This window comes from Manis pentadactyla, chromosome 3, assembly GCF_030020395.1.
Source record: "Manis pentadactyla isolate mManPen7 chromosome 3, mManPen7.hap1, whole genome shotgun sequence".
NCBI classification, from domain to species: domain Eukaryota; kingdom Metazoa; phylum Chordata; class Mammalia; order Pholidota; family Manidae; genus Manis; species Manis pentadactyla.
In genome coordinates this window covers 122,848,138-122,856,232 of record NC_080021.1, presented here as the reverse complement: position 1 = coordinate 122,856,232, position 8,095 = coordinate 122,848,138, and positions in this window count along the sequence as shown.

Sequence of the window (8,095 nt, the reverse complement as noted above, 5' to 3'; positions counted from 1 at the left end):
CCCCCTGTGGCTCCTCATCTGAGGGCAGGGAACTCGGAGGTGCTCAGGGAGATGGAAGACACGGTGTGGGAGCTCATCAACCAGGGTCGGGCCCTCATTCAAAAGAGGACTTCTCTGTGGTGTGAGAATTGTTATTGGATTGGCACTTCTCTTCAAGGTCATGAACATCCCTCAAAATCAATTTACAAAATATCAAAATCAACTTGTAAATAACTGCCTATCTTTCTTAACTCACTCTTCTTCAATCCTCAAAACCATGAGGATCAGAGGAAGAACCTCCTTTGGAAGAAGTTGTTCAAAGTTCAGAGAAAAATGTCCCTGGGCAGCATGGCCCTCAGCGCCTGTCTGAGGGAGGCAGTGGTGCATGGGGGCAAGGTCCCAGGCTTCAGCCCCAGCGACCTGGGCTTCGGATGCTGGTTCTGCCACTTATTATTGGCATGACCTTTGGCAAATCACTTAGCCTCTCTGAGCCTTCTTTCCTCATTTGTAAAATGAGGATATACATCCTATCTCTTGAGATTATTGTATTAAATGAGTCACATATATAAAGTGCCTAGAACATGAAAGGTGCTTAAGCAACATTGACTTTTAAAATCAGGAAGGCCTATATTAAAAAAAAAATTCTGCCTACTATGTTTTACCTATTGTAGGCAGTCACTTTTACATAGCACATTCTTTTCACCTCAACAATATGACTCAGTCTTGGCAACTACTTGTCAAGTAAAACGGAAATCTTTCTCAGCTGCCACATAGCTGAGTCCCCACACAGGTGCAAACTCTGGGCTCAAAGGCTCTGCTGAGCCTGCCAGAGTGAGTGACAGCTACGCTTACACCAGGAGAGCAGAGACCAAATCCCACTGCTTTCCCAGTGTCCCTCAGCCCAACCAGCTCACCAGCAAGCATAACCCACATAAAACAAGTGCCCAGGAGGTCCAGTCTTAAAACAGTTGTACTCAAAGAAGTAAGTTCAACAGGAAACATAAAGTGGAAAAATTAAATCTTCCTCTCCACCCTTGGAGACACGCAGATTGCATGTTGTGGGACCATGATAAAACCTGCCCCTTGTCTAAATTCCTTCACCACATTGCTCTCTGTAGAGGAAGTCGGGGTGGGGAGGGTGTGGGGAAAAAAGAAATTAATGAGCACTTAAGGTCACTTCCAAATCTGTGGTGATGGGAAAACAGGATGCTGTACAATGTTATAAAAAAGTCAAAACATTTTAACTGTCAGGAAGTTAAATCTGCCAGCCCCTCCCTGGAGTCTCTGTAGGAAGTGGATAGTAAGTTGTCTTGCCACTGGGTTTCAGCCCCAGGCAAGTTCACTATGGATTCAATGTGACCAAAGAAATGACAGTAGAACGTTCTTGGGGTGAAAGGGTTATACCCAACTTTATTCCCATGGTGGCCAGTCAATCACTAGAATCCCTTCCCCTCAGAGCACATCTGCATGCAGCAAGCAGGCCTCTGCCTCTGGGCCTCCCTGCCCCCACAGCCATCTCAGTCTCTGTCCTCAGCATGCCACCACTCCAGCCTCTGCTCTGCTCTCCTGCAGCCTTGCAGCCATGCCACCGTGTCACCCAGAGCACTGGGCAGAGCTCTTTATATAGAGTCAGTAACAACGGTTGCCCACACGTGTGTAGTGAGCTAGCCGATCAGGGCCAGGGAGAATCCTGGCCACAGGAACCTTCACTTTATCCACAAACTCAAGTAGACAGACAGGAATAAAGTGTGTTCTAAAAGGGGCAGCCTTCTTTTACCACCACCAGTGAGCCTGCATAGATTGACTTTATAAATGTCCATTTGGGAACATGAGAAACACCCTCTACTCCAAACCACTCATTTGCCCAAAAGGTAAACAGCAGATTTATTGCTCAGAAAAGCTTGTACAGAGTTTGCACTGAGAACAGAGGGAGTAGAGAACTAACAATAGTTTATGTGAGAATGAGAAACAAGTGGCTGGGTCTGTATAGACTTAAAAACAAATTCATCCCAGCAAATTTAAAGATATAATTGGCTTTATTAAGTGAGTTGTGAATTGCAGCATCCCCTCCAGCATGTAGAGAGATGCTCTGAGGAATTGTACAGAATGGAAGAGTTTTTATAGACAGGAGGGTAAGGGAAAGTTATAGACAAAAGAAAAGAAGGGATTGTTTAAGGCATAGTCACTTTCTCTTAGGGGGACATGCAAGGGGCCTTACAATGCAGATGACTTAATATTTTAGGGCAGATGGGGAAGGCTCTGTGACACCTTACTTTATCAGTGACACTGACCAGAAAATTCTTGGCTGACTGTGTTTCTGGGGGAGGTTGAAATGGTACTTGGGTTTAAGGACTAGGCCCTGGTTTGGTGACTCCATGATGGGCCTGTGTCTTTCTTTTTAACAAGACTTATGGTCATGTGATGAAGATAACTCCAAGTTTTGGGGTCAGTTTACTTACGAATGACCTAGGTTTTCAGAGAATAATGAAAGAATGTGACACATGCACACAGAGGTCGATTCCACTCTTTTCCAAGCACTTCATGCCCTCATGGTAAGTAATTATTTATTTATGATTTCACATGCCTCACTTGGAAATACCTCCCCAAATTGAATATGCTTTGTTTGTTTCTGTATGACTAGCATCTACCAACAGAAGTGCTCACTAAAGTTCAGATTTAAGTCAATATTTGTTAAATAAATGCATGAAAGATAAACAATACTTTTTGCTGTTAAATATCAAGATAATACTTGAAAAAATTATCATGACTTTAAACTTCTGATTCTACATACCTTTCAGCAGAGATATGGCAGAATGACTAAAAATGCCAGCTTTATATTCAAGAAATCCTGGGTTTAACCCTGACCCTTAACTCACTGTCCTGAGAAAATCTGGTAACCTCCAAATTCTCTTCTTTCATCCATACGTTGGGGATGACACAGCCACCGTTCTGTCACAGGAGGTCGTCAGAAGGATGTGACCACTACTGACCCTTGAGCTGGCCCTGGGCAATGGAGGCTTCCAGCCCCTCCGTGCCCTCAAAATGTGCCTTCTGCCCACCTTTACCAGGGTGGGGGCTACTTTCAAGGACACAGTCTTGAGAGAGCAGCATGTTGTTGAGACCCTCTAGAAGGTAGGCATGTCTAAAGTCAGGTAAGGCTTCTATATAAACTGAGATTCTGTTTGGCTCATGCAGGAATGTCCTATCTTGGGGTGCTCAGGACAAGCCTCCCCTTGCTTATTACACTTACCACCCACCCTTCTGGAGCCTGCTTCTCCTTCAGTCTCTCCCTGCCCTCCCAGGGCCTTTCAGACCCCCACCCCCAAACCCCACGACTCCCAAAGTTGTAAACCAACCCTTTTAGTGTTGTTCTAAGGATGGTGTGAAGCCCTGGCCCCAGGGCCAGACAATAAAAGCTTTCAGAAGGTGCTGTGTATTGCCCTCGGGACTGTTTTCATTTAATTGTCTGAATTTAGCCTCCACAGATGGGTCTTATTAGAGCTCTGGTGAGAAATTGACTAACCATTTTCTGTGGTTTAAAAAGTTTAAAGAAAAAAAATGATGTAATGACTATACAAGAATGTAATACTCTAGCATGTCAAAAATATCAACAAAATTTAAACAAACTAGAAAAAGCATTTGTAATGCATAAAATATTTAAAATTTAAAGACACAAATCAATCAACATGAAAAATGTTTAAATCTTGTAAAAGTGCTAAGCAACATCAACAAAAAATTTACCAAAGAAGAAATTTAAATGGCCAAGAAAACAGAAATTTAAAATAAACCTTTTATATTTACCCATGTTACCAAACCCCCAAATCCAAATTTGCCTCATTCACAGTCAGCCAGCCTCTGAGCCATGGGTTTAAAGCAGAGAAAGCTTTCTTATCAGACGGGCAGCCCGACAAGAAGGCGGGGGACCTTTCTCAAGTCTGCCTTGTCTCCTTGGGCTGAAGAGTGGGTTCACATATGACGGCAAGGGAGTGTGGAGGTCAGGGCAGAAACTGGAGGAGGCTTGGAGCCTCTCAGGATTGTGGGCCATTCCCAGCACCCTGGCACTGCCTGAGGGCTCTCGGCATGGTGCATGTTGACTCCATGTCTGGAATGAGCTCTGCAACTGAGACGTTATCCAACATCAGCCCCCTCTCCCCACATCCACTTTCCTACAACCACCTTCAGAGAAGAGGGCAAAGGACAAGACAAGGTTAATGATCCTTGCAAGGTCCGCAGCTGTAAGATCACTATGGAGGCAGAACCTAGTGAAGGTGTAAGTGAATAAAGAAATACATATTTGGGTTTGCCAATAACTGCAGGAATACCTAACAAAACAACAGAATCCTATCTTTCATATATCATATTAGCAAGCAAGAAAGAGAGAGATAGGGAGAGAAAGGGAAAAGAATAAGGGAAGCGTGGGATAAATGGAAGTTTGCACCCAGAATTTCCCTCCATATTTGCGTATCAGTAGGTTATGGCAGGGCCAGAGCCAGGGCAAGGGGTGGAGAGCAAACAGCCTTCTCTCCTCCACTCTGCTCCTGGTATATGACTGGCCTGCTGCCTGCCCATGGGGTTCCTCTCAGAAGGGGTGGGCAGGGGAAGCAAGTGGCCAGCAGCGGGAGGGGAAGGAGGGGGGTGAAGCGGCTGGTTCACAAACCCAAGAGAGCTGTGGGCAATAGAAACCCTTTCTCACGACCTGCCTATCCCCTGTCCTCCTTCAGCGTCAGCAAACTCATAGGGAACTTGCCCCAGGTGAAGACCTGCCCTCCCCACTGGAGCTACAGGAAGGAAGGAAGGCTCCAGATAGGGAGGGAGGAAGGGAAGAAAATATTAAGGTGTAGAAATAATACACTTTCTACTGGAGTGACCTATGGCAATACAAATTAAAAGAAGTTTCCTAAAACAATTTTGCAATTCATGAACAGCTTTATAAAAATTCATACCTTTTAATTAAGTAGGTGCAATTGTGCAGGAAAAATTCATTAGTCACCTTGAAATAAAGATGAGTTTTATTTGAGCCAGAGCAAGGACTTAGAAGCATGGAAACAGGAACTCCTATGGAGAGGAGAAATGTTTCAAGGAGCCCAAGTCTTACAAAGGTTTTTGTATCCTTGGGGAGACAGGCAAGGAAGACAGGGTTTCAGAGAGGCCCATCTACTCACATAAAGTATGTGATGCCAAGAAAAGTGGGTTGGAGGCAGTGTACATCTGGGCACCAAAGAGCAGTAAGGGGAAGGGCGAGCTTCTTGTCTTTTGACCTTGAGCAGGAATCTGGACAGCAAAGGAGAAGAGATGTGGTGATGCATACTTTGTTTAGCTTTAACTTGGTTTTAATTAACAAATGGCATTAGAGAGGACAAAGGTTTAAGTTTTTAAGGGTGGCCATTTCGATACTCCCAGAGTTAATGAAATTTCAACACTTAGGCCTTGGAAATCTTTTTGGTCATTCTTAGTATGGTGGTCAGCTTTTATTTTTATCTACACAATTCTGGAATTAATCCTGAGGAAATAATTTAAAAATACATATTATTTATATATAATATTTATTTCAGTGTAATTGAAAATAAGGGGAAAAAATTGTAAAATACAAATTTTAAACCATTACACTTTATTATATGCAATCATTAACATAATTTAAAAAACATATATAACATCTTAGGAAAATACTTAAGCTAATGATCAGAAAAACTGTGGGATACAAAAACTGATGTGATTTTTGGAATTTGGGAGATTCTCATGGAATTTTGTGGTTCCAATTCTGTACATATTTATGTCCAGTATATATATATATATATATATATATATATATATATACCATATTTTATTGATTCTAAGATAGACATTTTCACCTTTTGAAATTGGAATCCATTTAAAATTAATGATGTCTTAAATGCAGTGAACTACTGTTCATTTATGATACTGTTAGAGGCGCTAACAAAGCCTAACTCTATTTTGAACGAAGCTAGGAAGTTAAACCTCTTTCTACATGTTGCTCTCTAACCAGAACTTTCTGAATTTTGGGAATTTCACTTGGAGCCCCCTGGAAGCCACGGATAAGAACATAAGGCATCAGCGAAGCACACAGCCTCCCTGACCACGGGCAAGTCTGCCGTAAGCCACTGATTAACTGCCAGGCCCTGCCTGTCTCCCCTCTGTTCCCCTTTAAAATGCTCTTGCTCTGAATGGCCCTGTGGAGATGGTCTTGGGACACCCATCTACCGTCTTCCTGCATCACCAGCTTCATGGGAACAAAGCCATCTTTGCTTTTCACCAACTCTTATCTCTCAAGTTTTGAGCTTTCGAGTGACGAGCAGCTAGACTTGTGTTGGGAACTGGGCTATGACCCAGTAACAATACTATATTCTCTCAACCACTTCTTGATGGAATTATGGGTAACTTTTCTTCTTTATACTTCATTATTTTCATAAATCCATAATGAATGGATTTTTAGTGTCCTAATAGTATTTAGAAAGGAAAGAAATTGTAAAAAAATGACTGCTTGATCGACCACTCTGTGACAGAAGTGCTAATGTGTCAGCGAAGAACCAAAATCAAGCAGTCCAAGGCAAAAAAGAGAGCCTGTGGGGCTGTGTGAGCAGTGACAGCAAACGGTGGTGAAGGCTCCACCCTGTAAGGGAAGGAGACGGGATGTGGGTCAGATTTGTCTCCCCAGCAGGTGTTGGAGTCTTGATCCCTGGACCTGTGAAGTGACCTTATTTGGAAATAGGGTCCTTGCAGATGTCAAGATGAGGTCGTTAGGGCGGGCCTTAACAGATACGACTTAAAAAAGGGGAAATTCAGACAAAGACACGCTCCCAGGAAGAACATGGTGGGAAAGGAAAGTAGAGACCTGGGGGACCATCTACAAGCCTCGGAGCACCAGAGGCCACAAGGAGCCCGGCTGGCTGCTGTTCCTTCATCCTCACCCCTCACTCCCATCCCAGGTGGTCTGACTGCTCTGCAGCCCTCAGAGTCAGCATGACCTCCTCTGGCCAAATCCAGTGGCCACTACTTCTGTCCTCACTGCTCTTCTGCAAACTCTCAGGGATTTCAAAACAGCCGAGCACCGCCCCCTGGGGCACCTTCTCTCTGGCGCACCTCTTCCCCAGGGCACCTCCTCCCAGGAGGACTCCCAAAGCTCAGCTGCTGTGTTCCTGCCCTCCACTTCCCTCCAAGGCCTCATCACACCTTTGCAAACCCCTCTTCTGTTTGCACTGGAAATGTTGCCATGCCACCAAACTCTGTTCTCTTTCTAACATTATTGAGGTGTAATTTACATACCATAAATTCATCCACTTTAAGTGTACAATTCAATGTTTTTCTGTTGTGCCGTAAGATCCCTCCTGCTCTTCACAGCTAATTCTGGTTCCCACACTGATCAACTTTCTCTTCATACAGATTTGCTTCTCCTTTTCTCTTTGACGTCTCCCCATCAGTGATTTCACTTAAACCTGCACTTTATAGACCATCTCTACACCCAGGATAAGCAGCTTTATGTCAGTAGTCCCAATTTCTCTCCCAGACTCCAGATTCACATAAACTATGGCCGCTCAAGATCTCTACTTGGATTTTTAATAGGCATTTCAAACACTTCTCTACAGGATTGTTGCTTCTTTATTCCACGTGGTATAGTGTCTTAGGGCATGGTATGTAGCCAGACATCCAGAGTTTGAATCCTGGCTTGTTCTTAGGTATGTAGTTTAATCTTTCTGTGCCGTAATTTCCTCATCTATAAAATGGAGTTTAATATGGTACCTTTCTCATAGAACTGTTAAGAGGATTAAACAGATTAACATTTTTAAAGTATTTTAAACAGAAACTGCCATGTAGTAAATCAAATTTTATGGCACATTAGAGTCATTGGGGCAGCTTTAAAAAATCTGGATGCCTAGTCTACCCCCCATATCAATTAAATCAGAATCCCTGGAAGTGACACCCAGACATAGGTAATTTTTTTATTCCCACATAATTTCATTGTGAGGCTGAGGCTGAGAGCCAGGGTGGTAAGAGCTATAACACTTGGATTAAACAAGTAAACCTCCTGCTCGGGTACGAATCTGTACCCGACATGATTGTCGCTTGCTCACAGCATCTGCCAACATTTTTTCTTGTGGAA